The following is a 21,906-nucleotide window of genomic DNA, read 5'->3' as shown; positions in this document are numbered from 1 at the left end:
TTACCGCAAATGCAACTCTCGATACCAGAGTTGCTTACGGACGCGGCCGGCCTCAAAAACGTGCTCGTGCACGATTCTCCCATAGGAAACAATGGGACTGTTTGAGCTGAAAAAAAACCTAACACCTGCAAAAAAGCAGCGTTCAGCTCCTAACGCAGCCCCATTGTTTCCTATGGGGAAACACTTCCTACGTCTGCACCTAACACCCTAACATGTACCCCGAGTCTAAACACCCCTAACCTTACACTTATTAACCCCTAATCTGCCGCCCCGCTATCGCTCACCCCTGCATTACACTTTTAACCCCTAATCTGCCGCTCCGTAAAACGCCGCCACCTACGTTATCCCTATGTACCCCTAATCTGCTGCCCTAACATCGCCGACCCCTATGTTATATTTATTAACCCCTAATCTGCCCCCCACAACGTCGCCGACACCTACCTACACTTATTAACCCCTAATCCGACTCACTAACCCTATCATAAATAGTATTAACCCCTAATCTGCCCTCCCTAACATCGCCGACACCTACCTTCAATTATTAACCCCTAAACTTCCGATCGGAGCTCACCGCTATTCTAATAAATGGATTAACCCCTAAAGCTAAGTCTAACCCTAACACTAACACCCCCCTAACTTAAATATAATTTTTATCTAACGAAATAAATTATTCCTATTTAAAGCTAAATACTTACCTGTAAAATAAACCCTAATATAGCTACAATATAAATTATAATTATATTATAGCTATTTTAGGATTAATATTTATTTTACAGGCAACTTTGTAATTATTTTAACCAGGTAAAATAGCTATTAAATAGTTAAAATAATAACAAATTTACCTGTAAAATAAATCCTAACCTAAGATATAATTAAACCTAACACTACCCTATCAATAAAATAATTAAATAAACTACCTACAATTACCTACAATTAACCTAACACTACACTATCAATAAATTAATTAAACACAATTGCTACAAATAAATACAATTAAATAAACTAGCTAAAGTACAAAAAATAAAAAAGAACTAATTTACAGAAAATAAAAAATATTTACAAACATAAGAAAAATATTACAACAATTTTAAACTAATTACACCTACTCTAAGCCCCCTAATAAAATAACAAAGCCCCCCAAAATAAAAAATTCCCTACCCTATTCTAAATTAAAAAAGTTACAAGCTCTTTTACCTTACCAGCCCTGAACAGGGCCCTTTGCGGGGCATGCCCCAAGAAAATCAGCTCTTTTGCCTGTAAAAAAAAACATACAATACCCCCCCCCCAACATTACAACCCACCACCCACATACCCCTAATCTAACCCAAACCCCCCTTAAATAAACCTAACACTAATCCCCTGAAGATCTTCCTACCTTGTCTTCACCATCCAGGTATCACCGATCCGTCCTGGCTCCAAGATCTTCATCCAACCCAAGCGGGGGTTGGCGATCCATAATCCGGTGCTCCAAAGTCTTCCTCCTATCCGGCAAGAAGAGGACATCCGGACCGGCAAACATCTTCTCCAAGCGGCATCTTCGATCTTCTTCCATCCGGTGCGGAGCGGGTCCATCTTGAAGCAGGCGACGCGGATCCATCCTCTTCTTCCGATGTCTCCCGACTAATGATGGTTCCTTTAAGGGACGTCATCCAAGATGGCGTCCCTCGAATTCCGATTGGCTGATAGGATTCTATCAGCCAATCGGAATTAAGGTAGGAATTTTCTGATTGGCTGATGGAATCAGCCAATCAGAATCAAGTTCAATCCGATTGGCTGATCCAATCAGCCAATCAGATTGAGCTCGCATTCTATTGGCTGATCGGAACAGCCAATAGAATGCGAGCTCAATCTGATTGGCTGATTGGATCAGCCAATCGGATTGAACTTGATTCTGATTGGCTGATTCCATCAGCCAATCAGAATATTCCTACCTTAATTCCGATTGGCTGATAGAATCCTATCAGCCAATCGGAATTCGAGGGACGCCATCTTGGATGACGTCCCTTAAAGGAACCGTCATTAGTCGGGAGACATCGGAAGAAGAGGATGGATCCGCGTCGCCTGCTTCAAGATGGACCCGCTCCGCACCGGATGGAAGAAGATCGAAGATGCCGCTTGGAGAAGATGTTTGCCGGTCCGGATGTCCTCTTCTTGCCGGATAGGAGGAAGACTTTGGAGCACCGGATTATGGATCGCCAACCCCCGCTTGGGTTGGATGAAGATCTTGGAGCCAGGACGGATCGGTGATACCTGGATGGTGAAGACAAGGTAGGAAGATCTTCAGGGGATTAGTGTTAGGTTTATTTAAGGGGGGTTTGGGTTAGATTAGGGGTATGTGGGTGGTGGGTTGTAATGTTGGGGGGGGGTATTGTATGTTTTTTTTTACAGGCAAAAGAGCTGATTTTCTTGGGGCATGCCCCGCAAAGGGCCCTGTTCAGGGCTGGTAAGGTAAAAGAGCTTGTAACTTTTTTAATTTAGAATAGGGTAGGGAATTTTTTATTTTGGGGGGCTTTGTTATTTTATTAGGGGGCTTAGAGTAGGTGTAATTAGTTTAAAATTGTTGTAATATTTTTCTTATGTTTGTAAATATTTTTTTATTTTCTGTAACTTAGTTCTTTTTTATTTTTTGTACTTTAGCTAGTTTATTTAATTGTATTTATTTGTAGGAATTGTGTTTAATTAATTTATTGATAGTGTAGTGTTAGGTTAATTGTAGATAATTGTAGGTAGTTTATTTAATTATTTTATTGATAGGGTAGTGTTAGGTTTAATTATATCTTAGGTTAGGATTTATTTTACAGGTAAATTTGTTATTATTTTAACTAGGTAACTATTAAATAGTTCTTAACTATTTAATAGCTATTGTACCTGGTTAAAATAATTACAAAGTTGCCTGTAAAATAAATATTAATCCTAAAATAGCTATAATATAATTATAATTTATATTGTAGCTATATTAGGATTTATTTTACAGGTAAGTATTTAGATTTAAATAGGAATAAGTTATTTAATAAGAGTTAATTTATTTCGTTAGATAAAAATTATATTTAACTTAGGGGGGTGTTAGGGTTAGGGTTAGAATTAGCTTTAGGGGTTAATCCATTTATTAGAATAGCGGTGAGCTCCGGTCGGCAGATTAGGGGTTAATAATTGAAGGTAGGTGTCGGCGATGTTAGGGAGGGCAGATTAGGGGTTAATACTATTTATGATAGGGTTAGTGAGGCGGATTAGGGGTTAATACATTTATTATAGTAGCGCTCAGGTCCGCTCGGCAGATTAGGGGTTAATAAGTGTAGGCAGGTGTCGGCGACGTTGAGGGGGGCAGATTAGGGGTTAATAAATATAATATAGGGGTCGGCGATGTTAGGGGCAGCAGATTAGGGGTACATAGGGATAACGTAGGTGGCGGCGATTTGCGGTCGGAAGATTAGGGGTTAATTATTGTAAGTAGCTGGCGGCGACGTTGTGGGGGGCAGGTTAGGGGTTAATAAATGTAATACAGGGGTCGGCGGGGTTAGGGGCAGCAGATTAGGGGTACATAAATATAACGTAGGTGGCGGTCGGCAGATTAGGGGTTAAAAATTTTAATCGAGTGGCGGCGGTGTGGGGGGACCTCGGTTTAGGGGTACATAGGTAGTTTATGGGTGTTAGTGTACTTTAGGGTACAGTAGTTAAGAGCTTTATGAACCGGCGTTAGCCAGAAAGCTCTTAACTCCTGCTATTTTCAGGCGGCTGGAATGTTGTCGTTAGAGCTCTAACGCTCACTTCAGAAACGACTCTAAATACCGGCGTTAGGAAGATCCCATTGAAAAGATAGGATACGCAAATGGCGTAGGGGGATCTGCGGTATGGAAAAGTCGCGGCTGTAAAGTGAGCGTTAGTCCCTTTAATCACTGACTCCAAATACCAGCGGGCGCCCAAAACCAGCGTTAGGAGCCTCTAACGCTGGTTTTGACGGCTACCGCCGAACTCCAAATCTAGGCCTTAGACTGTGCAATATGTTCCCACTCTTCTTTGCAGAACTGCTCCAGTTCCGTTACATTTGATGGTGACCGTTTGTGGACTGCAGTCTTCAAGTCATGCCACAGATATTCAATGGGGTTTAAGTCTGGGCTCTGACGAGGTCATGCAAGGACATTCACCTTTTTCTCCTTCAACCACTGTGTGGTCATTTTTGATGTGTGCTTTGGGTCATTGTCATGTTGGAAGGTAAACCTTCTTCCCATTGACAACTTCCTGGGAGAGGGCAGCAGATTTTCCTCAAGAATTTGATGGCATTTTGCCCCATCTATTATTCCTTCTATCCTGACAAGTGCTCCAGTGCCTGCTGCAGAGAAAGACCACCATAACGGGATATTACTACCTCCATGCTTTACTGTAGGTATGGTGTTATTTGGATGGTGAGCTGTATGGGATTTCCTACAGACATATTGTTTGGTGTTGAGGCCAAATAATTACATTTTAGTGTCATCTGACCATAACACTTTTTTCCATGTGGACTCAGAATTTCCTAGGTGTGTTATAGCAAAGCTCAGTCGTGACTGCATGTGGCCTTTCTTGAGGAGTGGCTTTTTTCTTGCAACCCTCCCATACAAACCACATTTGTGGAGAATTTGTGATATTGTTGTCACATGCACACAATGACCACTCTGTCATAAATTCCTGCAACTGCTTCACAGTTGCTGTGGGCCTCTTGGTAGCCTCTCTGACCAGTTTCCTGCTGGCTCTTTCATCCAGTTTAGAGCGATGTCCTGATCCAGAGAGCGTCTGTGTTGTACCAAATACCTTCCACTTCTTAATAATAGACTTCACTGTGCTTCTAGGTATTGATCTTGTATCCATCTCCTGGCTTGTGCCTGTCCACAAATTTATCCAGGAAATCTTTGACAGTGCCTTGCAACCCATAGTTGATTATTTGTTTCAGTTGTACTACCAGGGACTAAGATGCTCCAGGAAAGCTCTTTTCATGCTGAGTTAATCAATATGCCCACAGCTGATCACAGTTGAAGGTCAAATGGTTTTGTGTGTGCTGTTGAGAAGGTGATTAGCTACACCTGATTGAGTTTACAAGTAATTTTAGGAGGGGTGATCCTTTTTACAACTCAGTGATTCTGTTTTTGAATTGTCTTCAATGTGATCACATGATTTCAGTGCTCAAAATTGCAAGCCCTAAGCTACTAGCCAGCCCAAAATGTTACTTGCCACTTTTGATCCCGCCCACACCCACTAACCACCCCTTTGTTATGTTTAGCCAATGTGAAACACCTTATTGTGCAGTAATTTTTAGGTAGAGAATTTCCATCTCCCGGTCTCCTCCGACCAGGGAGAATGACAGCTCCTGCCCGCGCGTTATTGGCTGTGCGTAGGCAGGGGGCGGGGTTGCACGCAAGTGCACAGCGGGGCTCGTGTGCAATGCTAAATGCGGGCAATGGGCAATGCTGCCCGCCATCGGAAAAGCCGGGTGGACAGGGGCAAATATTTAAGCCCCTGTGCAACTGTGTTTGATAAATTGAGCCATTTAAATCACATCTTTCCACCTTTATGGAGATAGACAGACAGATAGATGGATAGATAAATATATAGCTAGATAATGATAGATAAATAGTTACTAATAGATAGATATTGATCGATAGATACTAGATATATATAGTTGCTAATAGATAGATAGATGATAGATAGATAACGATATAGATAATGGTAGATCAATAGATAGTTAATTATAGATAATGATAGATATAAATATATAGTTACTAATAGAGATGTAGCATGTAGAAAAAACGTCACTCTCTGGACTTGAATAAAATATTGCCTTTATTAATACCAGTTAAAAAGCGGCATTAAGTATCTATTAGTTACTAATAGAAAGATAGATGATAGATAGTTGAGCTGTAATTCCGTTTGCGTGCACTCGCAAACCAATAAATATGGTGTTGGAAGCAATATCGTTTATCGACTGCTTCCAACGGCTCGTTATACCTCAATTTCCGCAACCGGTCTCCAGCTGCCAAAAACTTTATCGTGTCCCATACAAAGTATAGGAAGCAGCTAATCTTTAAATTATACCCGGTTTCCAATGTCCGCGCAAACCGTTACTACACTGTCGTAGGCTGCCGATACACTAACAAAAATAACACCCAGCTCAACTAGGTGTAAAACAGGAAAAAGCGGGGGCGGAGCTTAGCCACGCAGGCGGATGGCTGAGTTTTGAGATAGCTCCTACATCTCTATAAAGTATGCAATATATTGTTGGCATTTCCCTCCCCAAACTTCCCTCAATTTTATGGGAGCTTTTCATCTAACACTATACCAGCTAATTGTGCGATAAAAAGAACAGGTAAAGCCGTCCTGCATCATAAACAAAGGGGAAGTGTGTGCGGCCGTTACCTCGGGAGAGGCCTGAAACTTGCTACGCTGGGAGAGCACGACTGGGTGCTGCGCCTTACAACTTCGCATCAGCTGCCTACCGGAGGAGATTGAAGACACTTGCGACCTGCATCTACTGACTCAGCTAGCCTTATGCAAGTCCGTTCCCCGTACTGGCCCTGGTGAGTGGTGTTCTCAGACCCCTAGCCTTCTGGTCACCGTGGGCGGCCTCAGTCAGGTCCTATAAGTAACGGCTCTGTCCGGAGGGCTCCTTAAGACACCGGTTCTCTCATAAAGCCTCTCAATAAGACAGTTAGGCTCCCGGTGTTTCTTCACACATCAAACTGACAGAGAGAAACACTTTTTCAGACTGTGCCACATTAACATAGCGTGCCATAAGCCCAGAGGACCTCTGCTGTGAGTCTCTAATGTACTTTGTTTATACTATCTATTATTATACACTGTCTTTGTGGCACACTTAAATATTATACAACAATTGCCCCCCTGTTTGCACACTAGCACTATTTGAAGTCTGGGAGCCGCTTGGGAATACCTTGTGCTTGATAAGTAGACTATTCCCCATGTGGGACACATCACCAAGTAGCAGCAAACCTGCATGTCACCATCTTTCCTTAAAAATACACTGGCAGGGTAGTTATGCCGTGCAAAAGACAAGCTAAGCCTGATAAAGTTACCCCTGTATGCACACTCAGTGGCTATTTGAAACAAGTGGAGCACCACAGTTTAGATTCATCTAGCAGTATGGAAAACAGCCAAAATGCTTCATCACCTACCCTGCAGGTCACTGACCCGCTAGCCCTGCAGCACATCACTAAGGAGGACTTGCAGCACCTCTCGTCTAAAGAAGATATTAAAAACGCAGTTAAAGAGATGAGAAGTCTTTTTAATGAACTGAAGAAAGACATCAACTCCTTAGACTCCAGAGTAACACATTCAGAGGCGAAACAGGCTGAAAATTCCACCTCAATTTTACAAATGCAGTCAGAACTTCATCGGCAGTCAGATACTATTCAGACCATGTCTGACAAAATAGAGGACCTCGATAATAGAGGCCGCCGTAACAACCTGAGAATTAGAGGGGTTTCTGAAACTATTCACCCTCCAGCGATTGAAGGTTACTTGCAGAGCTTATTTCGCACTCTAAAGGACACTCCATCCTCTACTGAAATCCCACTGGAACGAGCACATAGGGCGCTCAGGGCCAAGCCGCCTCCTAAAGCGCCTCCCAGAGACATTATTGTCTGCTTTTTAAATTTCAAGGACAAAGAGGAAATTTTAAAATATGAACGTATTTAACAATCAGTGCAGCATGCAGGGGAGACGCTACAGATCTTCTCGGACCTGTCACCGACCACCTTATTGAAGAGGAGGGAACTAACCCACATCACGGAGAGGCTGAGAGCACACGGTGTCCCTTACCGATGGGGCTTCCCTGTATCGCTGATAGTTACCTGGCAAAACAAGACGGTCATTTTCCGTCCTGGATCGGACTCCCAAGCTTTCCTCGCAAACCTCTCCATTGAAGAAGATGTTTCACAACATCTTGTAAACAACGGAGCTACACCTTCAACTTCCTGAGTGGGCTTTGCACTCCCTATACCTGCCCTCCAACTGCAGTAAACAGAATTGACACTTGAACCTGCAAAACTTAGTATCCTTTTGAATTGATAGGGTTACTTACCGGAGTTGCCGGCTTGACTGGAGGCCGCAGTGTTATGCCACTTTCAGCGGGCCCTGGCACTGTAAGGTCCGCTGGGCCCGTCTATAAGCCCTAATTGAAGGGAAAATAAAGGTACTGTTTGGCTTGTTGAGCCCCAGATTGTTCTCTATATGTATTATTTATTTCTTGAGGGCTCCCCGTATACTTCTTACGGACGCTTTAAACATCCCTATAGCCTTGTTACAATGTTATAATTTCCATACCTGGCAGATAATCATTGAGGTTATCCAAATTCTTCATTTTCGATAACATTGGCTGAAATATTTTGCCTGCAAATTTGCAATCCCTATTCCTGCAATGTTCCTTGTTAGATGGTTGTTGTTACAGTTTAAGTGTATTCCATTATACCATGCATGTACTTTCTTTTTGCTCTTATGTGTTAACTTAGACACTAGAATGTCTTTTGCAAAAATGTCAATTTTGGCAGTTTCTCTAGCGCCATAGTACGCAAATATCTTCTCCCCTTATGCTCCCTTTCCCTCCCCCCCCTTCTTTCCCCTCCCCTCTTTTCCCTCCCCCTCCCACTTCTCCCTTCTCCGAATCAGAAAGGCTCTGTGCGATAGATAGTTATCTATCCACTTTAGATATCCCGCAACTTGACTCTGCCAGCAGGGACTCTCTGGATTCCCCCATTACCCTAGAATAATTGGCTCAAGCACTAGTTGATCTCCCGGGTGGTAAGTGCCCTGGCCCTGATGGGTTTACTCCAAAATATTATCGGGTCTTCCTGAAAACACTGGGTCCCCCAATGCTTCAACTATTTAATAGCTTAATAACTAATCCAACACTTGCTAGCTCGACTCTCGAGGCGCATATCACTGTTATTCCTAAACAAGGTAAACCTCCTACCTCCCCAGCTAACTTCCGCCAAATCTCATTGTTAAATTCGGACATAAAGGTCTTTGCTAAGGTCCTAGCAAAAAGGCTAAACAAATTCCTCCCCTCTTTAATCTCATCAGATCAGGTGGGTTTTGTCCCCGGGAGGGAGGCACGAGACAACACCAACAAGATAATTCAGTTGATTTCCCATGCCCAGGTTGAGGGAAAATCGCTGGTTCTTTTCTCGACAGATGCGGAAAAGGCCTCCGACCGGGTGGATTGGCTTTTTCTTCTCTGGGTCTTAAAGGCAATAAATTTCGGGGACCCCTTTATAAATATGGCATTTGCATTATACTCATCAACAAATGCCAGGGTTCGAGTAAACAACACATTATCTGACACATTTTTTATCACGAATGGCACCAGACAGGGCTGCCCCCTGTCCCCGCTTCTCTTTGCCCTCTCTATTGAAGCGCTCGCTCAAAAAATTAGGGAAAACCCAAGGATTAGTGGGATACGGGTGGGTGATTCCGAATTCAAACAGGCACTCTACGCGGACGATATTCTTTATACTCTCACTAACATAGAAACCTCAGTCCCAGAATTGTTGTCTGAATTATCACAATACGGAGAGCTCTCCAATTTTCATCTAAATTTATCCAAATCGGAATTATTGAACATTAGCGCTCGCCCGGAACATATCCAAAACTTGGCCCAAGAATATTGTATATCTATAGCCACCTCTAAATTAAAATACCTAGGTATATATTTGTCCCCAAACCCCATGGACCTTTTCAAAAATAACTATTTAACTTTGCGTAGGGAAATCACAAATGATTTGTCCTCCTGGAAGAACAAAATGTTGCCATGGCTTGGTAAAATAGGCCTCATTAAAATGAATATCCTGCCCCGCATTCTGTATATATTGCAAACTGTCCCAATAGCTTTACCTAAAGATTTTCTACCACAGCTTCAGCGTTCCATGGAACATTTTATTTGGGTGGGGGTGAAGCCAAGGGTACCCAGAAAAATGTTATATCTCCCTCGGGAGAGAGACGGGTTGGGGTTCCCAGATCTGGCAACGTACAGGCGGGCTATACTTCTGCAGAGGCTTGTTGAGTGGTCATGTAACACTACACAAAAACAATGGGTCAGACTTGACGCACATATTTTTAAAATACATAATGTTGGTGCCCTGGCGTGGATTCCCTCGTCTAGGCGCCCCATCCTGATACAGAGGTATCACTTGAACTTAGCTACATTGCAGGAATGGGACAGATTACTAGCTACTACCACTCATATCTCCTCAATATACTCCCCTATGATCCCGATAATAGAGAACCCCGACATCCCGTATCACATTTTGGGGACTCATATGAGTACACATTATAGCCTTCGCAAGGGAATTCTGTATTTCGCAATGCATGAGGGCAAACTCCGCACACAGCTAGATATGTCAAGACAATATGGGACTCTCTTTTCCTCATGGCTTAGATATCACCAATTGTCACACTTCCTTATGCACCACAAATACAGAGATAGGTTCTGGAGAGACCTCACACCATTTGAATTGCTTTGTACGGGCACTACCTCCCCTAGACGGTTGATATCGAAGGTATATAGACTTCTGCTTTTACCACCTAACACTCAACTTCCCTCTTACACTCTAGCTTGGAGCAAAGACCTTAATAATATTTTTATTTATTTATTTATTTATTTATTTACAACAGTAAGAAAATGGCAAAATACACATAATTTCAAGTAAATAATATAGTATGAGCCACTGAAACCTCAGTTTTATATTTTATAGTCAATAAATGAAAACACCTCTACTATGCTCAACAGGTCACTCATGGACCCATGGAAGCTAAATGGCTTATTTGAGTCATAAGTACTAGGATCTTAACCCTGAATGGAGTTAATTTGATAGCCAACAATTGCAATATATTTATGCATGTACATAAGAAGTTGATTTCACCACCTAGCAGGAACAGCATTTATGAAACTACAATGTTCTAGCAGTTAATATGAGTGCACATATTTATAGTCCCCACAGATACAGCAGTTTGTGAATGAGATAGATTTCAGAATTTTCAACTAAAGCTTAGAAACTTAGTCCTCATGGCATCAGTAGTCCAACAGTCTGTTTCAACTCCCCAAGACACTGAACTCACTAGTTAGGATTTAGTAATAAGTAAAAAATAAAATAAAAACAACAATAACAATAATAACAAGAATTGCACTGAAAACAAACGTGGTTGTTAAACTGCCTTGTAACCCAGTTTCCTGGGGGAGGTATAATGCGGCAGCCCTGGTCACGCAGACGGTCGGCCTTGATAGAGGTAACGATCCCTTTGTGGCACAGCTGAAGAGCATAGGCGATCAGCAATCTCAACGTGGATTTGTACTTCCAATTATCCCAGACTATTGCAGAGCATAAATGTTCTCTATTTTAAACAACTGTCATACAATTAAGGCTGTTAGAGACAATTAGAGTCAGGAGCTCCACAGAAATGCGTCCTGCCGCTTCAACTATAGGCTCCACCCCCGACCTTAATAATATTATTGAGGAAGATGATTGGATACGATCATTCACCTTGGCAAGGCGATCCTCCGTCTCAGCAACGGTCCAAGAAATACATTTAAAATTATTAACCAGATGGTATCATACCCCGATAAGGCTACATAGATATTTCCCGTCAGCAAGCCCCTACTGTTGGAGGGGTTGTGGAGAGCATGGCTCCTTGATCCATATCTGGTGGTCATGCCCTATGCTGAAAGACTTTTGGATAGCTGTGACAGAGAACATGTCCCGAAAAGTGCAAGCCTCGATCCCAAACACCCCAGAGACACTGCTGCTGTTGCAGCTCCCCAAGACCAAAGATGGCTTTACCAAGGCCCTTCTCCTGATAATGCTTACAGGTGCTAAGAGAATAATCCCCCAGAAATGGAAATCTGATCAGGTCCCTTCCCTTGACGAGTGGACTGCCTCAGTGGAAGATTTACTAAATTAAGAAAGGTTGCATTATTTCAAAATTAATCAATTGGTGTTCCATGATATGATGCTGGTGGTGTGGAGAGATGCTCCACTATGAAGCTACACTGTTTTTTTTTTTTTCCCCTTCTTTCCCTTTACGACAAAACCTTCTCTCCCTTTCCCTCCCCTTCTGATTTAGTCTGCTTACACTTTCCTATCATACTTCTTTTGTTACATGTTATTTTTGTATCACTTCATTAGTACAAGTTTAAATTTTTATGTATTAAATGTTTAAAAAAACAAACAAACAATGTCAAGCTTTATGTCACCGGGGGGTTTTGTGCTTGATGTGGACTTTTCTTACCTTCCCCTTCGGACTCTATGGTTCTTCAGAAGTACATTTACAGGGAATCTCTCAAACCTTAAATTTCAGTTATAAAAAGTTGTATAACGATTTCTTTATGCTTATATCTTATATCTTTTTGTTTTCAACGTGCCGTATGTAAACGGCGCAGAGATGCATAATGTGATTTTATTGTACACTTCTGACTTTATCTTTAATAAAGCTTGTTTAAAAATAAAAAAAACAGGAAAAAGTTGCCCTTTGAGACCTTTTTCCCCATTGAAATCTAACCCAACACGTCAAAACCCCTCTATTCGCTATCCCCCCCACATCGCAATTTATAATAAATCTATTAACCTCTAAACCACCATGTCCCACAAAGCAAACTACCTATTTAAACTATAAACCCCTAATCCGCAATGCCCCCACAACGAAAACTATCTATTAACTCTATTAACCCTAATCCGCAATGCCTCCACAACACAAAGTATCTATTTAATCTATTAACCCCTAATCCGCAATGCCCCTACAACGCAAAGTATCTCTTAAATCTATTAACCCCTAATCTGCAATGCCCCCACAACGCAAACTATCTATTAAATCTATTAACCCCTAATCCGCCATCCCCCACAACGCAATCTAGCTATTTAAATTATTAACCCGTAATCCGCCAATAACTCACATCGTAATTAACCTAATAAATCTATTAACCCCTAAACCGTCAATAACTCACATCGCAATTAACTAATCACTAAGCCCCCTAACTAATCACTAAAGCCCCTAACCTAACACCCCCTAAATTAACCCCATTACATAAATTTAAATAATCCTAAATTACAATTAAAATAAAAAACCTAACATTACTTAAAAATAAAAAAAAATAAGTGTAAATTAAGATAAAATTACAGAAAATAAAAGTCTAACATTACATAAAATAATAAACAAGATTATCAAAAATATATATTTTTTAAACCTAATCCCTATGAAAATAAAAAAGCCCCCCCCCAATAAAAACACCCCCTAATCTAATACTAAACTACCAATAGCCCTTAAAAGGGCCTTTTGTAGGGCATTGCCCTAAGTTAAACAGCTCTTTTTCATAAAAAAATACTGTCCCCCCTCTAACAGTAAAACCCCCCACCCACCAAACCCCCCAAAATAAAAATAAAAACACTAAAAAATTCTAAAGGGGTATTTGTATGGGCATTGCCCTTAAAGGGGCATTCAGCTCTTTTACTGCTCTTTAAAGGGCATTCAGCTCTTTTAAAATTGCCCAAAATCCCTAATCTAAAAAAGAAAAAAAAGCAGCATAACTCTAACCCCCAGATAGGTACTCACGGTTCCTGAAGTCCGGCAGTGAAGTCTTCTTCCAAGCGGCGACCGGTTCCTGAAGTCCAGCGGAGAAGTCTTCTTCCAAGCAGGGACCTCTTCTATCTTCATCCTGAACTGAAGTCCAGCAACCGCAGAATCATGGAGCGTGGAGGATCCTCTTTGTACGATCGCCGCCGTACACTGAATAGTGAATTAAAGGTACGCGATTAAATATGGCATCCCTTGCATTCCTATTGGCTGATTTGATTCTTCAAATTCAAATCAGCCAATAGGATGAGAGCTACTGAAATCCTATTGGCTGATTAGAACAGCCTTGTATAGCTTCAGACGCTCCTTGAAAACTCACCTATTCAGAGAGGCTTTGTCAGGGTTTTTTCCCTGTTGTTTGCCATGTGCTGCTGGCAGCCATTTTACTCACCTCTCTTCCTGACTATGGTGCATTGTGGGGGATGCTGCTCACTTCCTGTACTTCCTTTTATGGCCAGACTGGTGTGCATCGTCCATGTGAGACAGGATGCAGTCTCAGAATTGTGATGTCATCACTTATTATTTAAAGGGCCTCTGTTCAGTATGCTTTGCGTTGTCTCAGACCTGTTTGTGAGAGTTCCTGTGTATTACCTGGCTGCCTGACGTCCTTCCTGGTTCCTGATCCCTGGCTTGTTCCTGACTCTGCTGTTTTCCTTGTTCCTGATTCCGGCTCGTCTGACTATTCGCTTTGGCTCCTGACTCGGCTCGTCTGACTACCAGCTCTGGTTTTGACTTGTGGACTTTTTATTATTTTTTGCTATGAATAAAGGTGTGATTATTTTTGCACTTCTAGTCTGATTCCTGGCACCCTGACAGGCTTACAATCTCTCCTCCATCCCTCATCCTAACCAAAATAATACATGAACTGCTTGACTCACTGCTGCAACTACAACCGATGTGACAAGCTACCCCCAACCTTATGTCTCTGCACCCTAAACCTGTAGACTGTGAGCTCTCCGGAGCAGGGCCCTCTTCCTCCTGTACTTAGTTTTGTTATGTTTTGTATTTTATCAAAAATCCTTGTCATTGTATACCCTATCATCGTACCCAGCGCTACGGAATTTGACGGCACTATACAAATAAATGATGATAATAATAAGGGACGCCATATTTAATTGGGTACCTTAAATTCACTATTCAGTGTACGGCGGCGATCATACGAAGAGGATCCTCCATGCTCAATGGTTCTGTGGTCACCGGTCTTCAGTTCCGCGGTCCAGGATGAAGATAGAAGAGGTCGCCGCTTGGAAGAAGACTTTACCGCTGAACTTCAGGAACCGGTCGCCGATTGGAAGACTTCACCGCCGGACTTCAGAACCCGTGAGCACCTATCTGGGTTATTTTTTTAAAATTATTTTTTAGATTAGGGATTTTGGGCAATCTTAAAAGAGCTGAATGCCCTTTTAAGGGCAATGCCCATACAAATGCCCCTTTAGGGGCAATGGATAGTTTAGGATTTTTTGTGTTAGTTTTTTTTTATTTGGGGGGTCTGGTGGGTGGGGGGGTTTTACTGTTCGAGGGGGGACTTAATTTTTTTTTAAGGAAAAGAGCTGTTTAACTTATGGCAATGCCCTACATAAGGCCCTTTTAAGGGCTATTGGTAGTTTAGTATTAGATTGGGGGGGGTTATTTGGGGGGGCTTTTTTATTTTCATAGGGATTAGGTTTAATTTTTTTTAATTTTGATAATCTTGTTTATTATTTGATGTAATGTTAGACTTTTTAAAATTATTTTTAAAGTAATGTTAGGTTTTTTATTTTAATTGTAATTTAGGATTATTTAAATTTATGTAATGGGGTTAATTTAGGGGGTGTTAGTTTAGGGGGCTTAGTGATTAGTTAGGGGCTTAGTGATTAGTTAATTGCGATGTGGGTTATTGGTGGTTTAGGGGGTTAATAGATCTATTAGGTTCAACACAGAAGGAATCTGGAGCGCTGAAATAAACAGAATGCCACAGAATAGTGTGAGATTCGACAGACAAAACTTTAATAAATACAGGTTGGAACTACTCACAAACATACAAGTATATTGCACATTTCACAAGAAAAAACTTGTAGCTGCTTGGTGACCACAATGAGGAGAGTCTGAAGAGCCTTGATGTGTATTCAGCAGTATCAGCAATACCAAGAAAGTCTAAAGAGCCTTGATGTGTATTCAGCAGTATCGGAGATACCGACGTATGACGTCACCACCCGGTTTTTGCCAAGCTGACTTGACTTAACTTCCACTTCCTCGTAGCTGTCACAAACACGCAGAGCTGAGTGTTTGTGACAGCTACAGTTTTGAGAGAGGAAGTGGAAGTTAAGTCAGCTTGGCAAAAACCGGGTGGTGACGTCACACGCCGGTATCGCCGATACTGCTGAATACACATCAATGCTCTTCAGACTCTCCTCATTGTGGTCACCAAGCAGGTACAAGTTTTTTCTTGTGAAATGTGCATTATACTTCTATGTTTGTGAGTAGTTCCAACCTGTATTTATTAAAGTTTTGTCTGTCGAATCTCACACTATTCTGTGGCATTCTGTTTATTTCAGCGCTCCAGATTCCTTGTGTGCTGTGCATTTGCTGACTGTAAGAACAAACAGTCACCTCTTCAAGAAGCTGCAGGTTAAAGTTTTCTATAAGGATCAGTACAATTTCTGACAGCAATAAGGAAGAAAGTATCCTATATATATGGACATTGGACTGAACTTAATCACATTATACTGTTACAAGTAAGATTGTTTCAATCTGAAATTGTTATATTGTGTCTATTTCAAGTATTATATTGTGTTTACTGGATCAGAGATAGCATCTTGTATTTTGGTAGAGTGAAGCGCTTCTTTAAATTTGAGATTTATTAGGTTAATTGCAATGTGGGTTATTGGCGGATTAGGGGTTAATAGTTTTAATAGCTAGATTGCGTTGTGGGGCATTGCGGATCAGGGGTTAATAGATTTAATAGAAACTTTGCAATGTGGGCGCATTGCGGATTATGGGGTTAATAGATTTAATAGCTAGATTGCGTTGTGGGGGATGGCTGATTAGGGGTTAATAGATGTAATAGATAGTTTGCAATGTGGGGGCATTGCGGATTAGGGGTTAATACATTAGTTATTGCGGTGGGGGTTGCGGTTGAGGTAGATATTGCGCATGCGTTAGGTGTTTTATTTTAACAGCGAGCGACGGGTAAAATATACGGTGCCGCACTTTTATGCAGCGCTGTATATGCGATCGAGTGTAGTGTAAGGTCGGGTTACCATAGTAACCTATTAATGTTTTAGAAATCGGGCATCAGGTGGAAGCATTAACACAATGCTAACTTACACCTACACGAAAAGAGCAACCGCTCACAAAGCAGTAACCTTTTCAATGGAAACCTGGTACTAAAATGGAGCCATAAATTGCTGTCGGACGCTTCAGTAGCTTACGACTCCATTTTTAACAGCTCAATGGAAGCGGGCTCATAGTTGGCTACTGTCTCCAACACTCAACTGAGACTGCCCTCACCAAGATTAATAACGATCTTCTTTCTACTAAAACCAACGGCCACTACTCTATACTTATCTTACTTGACCTCTCTGCTGCCTTTGACACTGTTGACCATATCCTCCTCCTACAGACCCTTAGCTCTCTTGGTCTCTGTGACACTGCTCTCTCTTGGATCCACTATTTCCTCTCTTACAGATCCTTTTCTGTCTCATTTTTGCTGGTGACTCCTCTTCAATGTCTTTGTTCGTTGGAGTACCACAAGGCTCTGTCCTGGGTCCTCTACTCTTTTCTATGTGTACTACTTTGCTAGGTAAACTTAACAGCTATGGCTTCATATATCACCTCTATGCTGATGATACTCAGATCTACCTTTCCACCCCTGCTCTCTCTCCCTCTGTCCTTTCTCACATTAGTGTCTGCTTATCTGGCATTTCTTCCTGGATGGCCTCTCACCACCTAAAGATTAATATGCCCAAGACTGAGCTCATTCTAATACCCCCCCCCCCCTCTAACACTACTCCGGTTTCTAACTTTTCTATCACTGTTGGCAGCACCACTATCTCCCCATCACCCCAAGTCCAACGCCTCAGAGTTACACATGACTCTAACCTGTCCTTCATTCCCCACATCCAATTGCTCTCTTCATCTTGCCGCAACCACCTATGCCATATCTCCAAAATTCGTCCTTTTCTGAGCGCTGATACCACTAAGCAGCTAATACACTCTCTAGTAATTTCCTGACTAACTGACCTCCCTCTCTCCCTCCTTCAATCCATCCTAAACGCTTCTGCCAGGATAATCCACCTCTCCCCTGACACTATGTATCTGCTGCACCTCTATGAGAGTCCCTCCACTGGCTCCTCATTCACAGCAGAATTAAATTTAAAATTCTCAATCTGACCTACAAAGCCCTTACCAACGCTGCCCCCCACCTATCCTCACTAATGAACAAATATACTCCAGCCCGCCCCCTAAGATCCAACAATGACCTGCTCCTTGCATCTTCTACCATCACCTCTTCCCATGCTAGACTGCAGGACTTCTCTTGTGCGGCACCTACCTTCCTCGTGCTGTTACTTTCTCCTAATCTGTCCTCTTTAAACGCTCCCTAAATACATTTTTGTTCAGAGAAGCCTATCACCCAACTCAGTAACAAATGAATTCCAGTTGCCTAATAATTGCCCTCATGTAACTCCACACTAACATCATTCTCTCCCTTGCAATCCCCACCTCCTGTTTCTGGCCCTCCAACCCTTCTAGATTGTAAGTTCCCATGGGAATAGGACTCTCAATTTCTGCTGTATTTATTTGATTATTTTTTCCTGTCTCTTTAAAATATTGCATAATTGTTCTACTTTTATCTTTTGTACCCATGGACAGCGCTGCGGAATTTGTTGGCACTTTATTATAAAGAATAATAATAATATATAGTTACTAATATATATTGAATGTAAAATGACATATATTCCCGACAGAGTATAAGCATAATATACTGTTCTGTGGAGAGAGATAATTCATTAGTACATGTGTTAAGTCTCTCTTTGGAGGATAATCAGTCCCAAGACACAAGGATTATAGTAAGTGAAAGTTCTTTTCATAAAGTTCCTTGGTTATGAGTATATTGGTAACTAATATAGATAGATCGATAGATAGATACAGATATATAGATAGATCATAGCTACTGATAGATAGATAATGATAGATATATAGTTACTAATAGATAGATAGATGGATAGATAATAATTACTGATATATATATATATGATATTATAAAAGGCCAAGTATGTTTGTCCAAAGCTGTCATGCGCAGCAGAGACTGCACAAGGACAAACACACCTGGCCTTTAACTGCAGTGTAAGACAGCTTCAGGGAGCTCCAGTACTCTCAGCTATTATGTTACAGCCGAGAGCGGGAGCTCCTGAAGCTCCAGGCAACTGCCGCATATGGAGCCGGAGCATGATCGGTGCACCACCCCATATGAGGGCAGATGCCTGTGTGTGTCACCATCTGTAACAATCTTCTGCTGGTGCCAGTACCTAAGATGGCAGCAATAGTTAGAGGGGGGAAGGTTAGACAGCTGTTTGAGGGGGGGTCAGGGAGGTTGGAGGGTTAGGGGGATCCTACACTGCAGAAAAATAAAGAGATAGAGGGATAGGGATAGAGGAATAGGAAAAGAGGGATAGGGATAGAAGGATGGGGGATAGGGATAGAGGGATAGAGATAGAGGGATAGGGATAGAGGGATAGGGATAGAGGGATAGGGATAGAGGGATAGGGATAAAGGGATAGGGATAGAGGGATAAAGAGATAGGGATAGAGGGATAAAGGGATAGGGATAGAGGGATATGGATAGATGGATAGGGATAGAGGGATAGGGGGATAGGGATAGGGGGATAGGGATAAAGGCATATAGGGATAGGGGGATAGGGATAGATGGATAGAGATAGAGGGATAGAGGGATAGGGATAAAGGGATAGGGATAAAGGGATAGGGATAAAAGGATAGGGATAAAGGGATAGGGATAGAGGGATATGGATAGATGGATAGGGATAGAGGGATATGAATAGAGGGATAGGGATAGAGGGATAGGAATTGAGGGATAGAGATAGAGGGATATGGATAGAGGGATAGGGATAGATGGATAAGGATAAAGGGATAAAGTAGAGGGATAGGAATAGAGGGATATAGATAGAGGGATAGAGATAGAGGAACAGAGGGATATGGATAGATGGATAGGAATAGATGGATAGGGATAGAGATAGGGATAGCGGGATAGGGATAGAAGAATAGGGGGATAGGGATAGAGGGATAGGGATAGAGGGATAGGGATAGAGGGAGAAAGAGATAGGGATAGATGGATAGGGATAGAAGGATAGGGAGATAGGTATACAAGGATAGGGATAGAGGGAGAAAGAGATAGGGATAGAGGGATATGGATAGAGATAGAGGGCTAGAGATAGAGGGATAGGGATAGAGGGATATGGATAGAGATATAGGGATAGAGATAGATGGATAGGGATAGAGATAGAGGGACAGAGGGATATGGATAGAGGGATAGAGATAGAGGGATAGAAATAGAGGAATAGGGATAGAGATAGAGGGATAGCGGGACAGGGATAGGAATAGAGGGATAGGGATAGCTGGATAGGGATAGAGATAGAGGGACAGAGGGATAGGGATAGATGGAGAGTGATAGGAATAGATGGATAGGGATAGAGATAGGGGGATATAGGGATAGAGAGGTAAAGATAGAGAGATAGGAATAGAGAGATAGGGATAGGGTTTGGGTTAGAGGGACAGAGGGATAGAGATAGCGATAGATGGATAGGGATAGAGGGATAGGGATATTTCTTTCCTTAAACATTTTGGCCCATGTTCATTGCTTTAGCACTAGTATATATATAATAGATAGTTACTGATGGATAGATAGTTATTGATAGATAGATAGATATATAGATAAATAGTTACTGATAGATAGATAGTTACTAATAGATAGATAGATACTGATAGATAGATATAGATAGATACTGATAGACATATATGATGGATAGATTATAGATAGTTACTGATAGGTAGATAGATAGATATAGTTACTGATAGATATATATGATGGATAGATTATAGATAAATAGTTACTAATAGAAAGATAATAGATAGTTGCTGATCGATAGATAGATGATAGTTGCTGATAGATGATAGATAGTTACTGATAGATATAAAGATACTGTTATATAGATAGATAGATAGATAGATAGATAGATAGATAGATAGATAGATATAGATAGTTACTGATAGATATATATATATATAGATAGATAGAAAGACAGGTAGAGTAGATACTAGTATAGATAGACAGATAGATAGATATATAGATAGATGATAGATTAGATAGATAGATACTGATAGATTGATATAGATAGATACTGATAGACATATATGATGGATAGATTATAGATAGTTACAGATAGATAGATAGATAGATAGATAGATAGATAGATAGATAGATAGATAGATAGATAGATATAGATAGTTACTGATATATATGATGGATAGATTATAGATAAATAGTTACTAATAGAAAGATAATAGATAGTTGCTGATCGATAGATGATAGTTGCTGATAGATGATAGTTACTGATAGATATAAAGATACTGTTAGATAGATAGATATAGATAGTTACTGATAGATATATAGATAGATAGAAAGACAGGTAGAGTAGATACTAGTATAGATAGACAGATAGATACATAGATATATATATAGATAGCTATATAGATAGATAGATAGATAGATAGATAGATAGATAGATAGATAGATACTGTATATCAATGTCATGGCTATGAAAACGTTTTCATTACAAGTTTCGGTAACATTATAAAATAAATCTGGTAAACTTACTTTGTTGTAGAATAAACTAGACAGTGCAGGGAGGAATCCAGGGAGTCACACTTAAAATTGCAACATAAAAAATAATGCAGCGTGATCCACATTGAGCACACAGGCAAAGCCTCCTATGCTGCTATATTTGTTGCTACAAACGCTCTGTTGTTAAAGTCTAGATAAGTATAAAGCTATAAAGGCTTGGTAGCCCAGGGTTGCTAGAGGGAGGGAAGTTTACCAGGGAAGTGGGGAGGGAAATTAAAGGGACATGAAACCCAATTTTTTTTCTTTCTTGATTTAGAAAGTGCATGTAATTTTAAACAACTTTATAATTTACTTCTGTTATCTAATGTGCTTCATTTTCTTGATATTCTTTGCTGAAAAGCATATCTAGATAGGCTCAATAGCTGCTGATTGGTGACTGCACATAGATGCCTTGTCTGATTGGCTCAC

General features: G+C 41.1%; 1 protein-coding gene across 2 annotated transcripts in view; it reads right to left on the bottom strand.

Moving 5' to 3' along the window:
- Positions 1-21,604, bottom strand: part of ST6GALNAC6 (ST6 N-acetylgalactosaminide alpha-2,6-sialyltransferase 6) — a 105,836-nt gene extending 84,232 nt beyond the window's left edge. For both annotated transcript variants that reach the window (XM_053695860.1, XM_053695864.1), the window contains exon 1: positions 21,472-21,604. The gene's annotated coding sequence lies outside the window, so the exon portion shown is untranslated. The remainder of the gene's footprint in view (positions 1-21,471) is intronic.
- Between the last annotated feature and the right edge of the window lie 302 nt (positions 21,605-21,906).

This window comes from Bombina bombina, chromosome 12, assembly GCF_027579735.1.
Source record: "Bombina bombina isolate aBomBom1 chromosome 12, aBomBom1.pri, whole genome shotgun sequence".
Lineage (NCBI taxonomy): Eukaryota > Metazoa > Chordata > Amphibia > Anura > Bombinatoridae > Bombina > Bombina bombina.
Note: the sequence above shows the minus strand (reverse complement) of the source record. Positions and strands in the feature narration are given on the sequence as shown.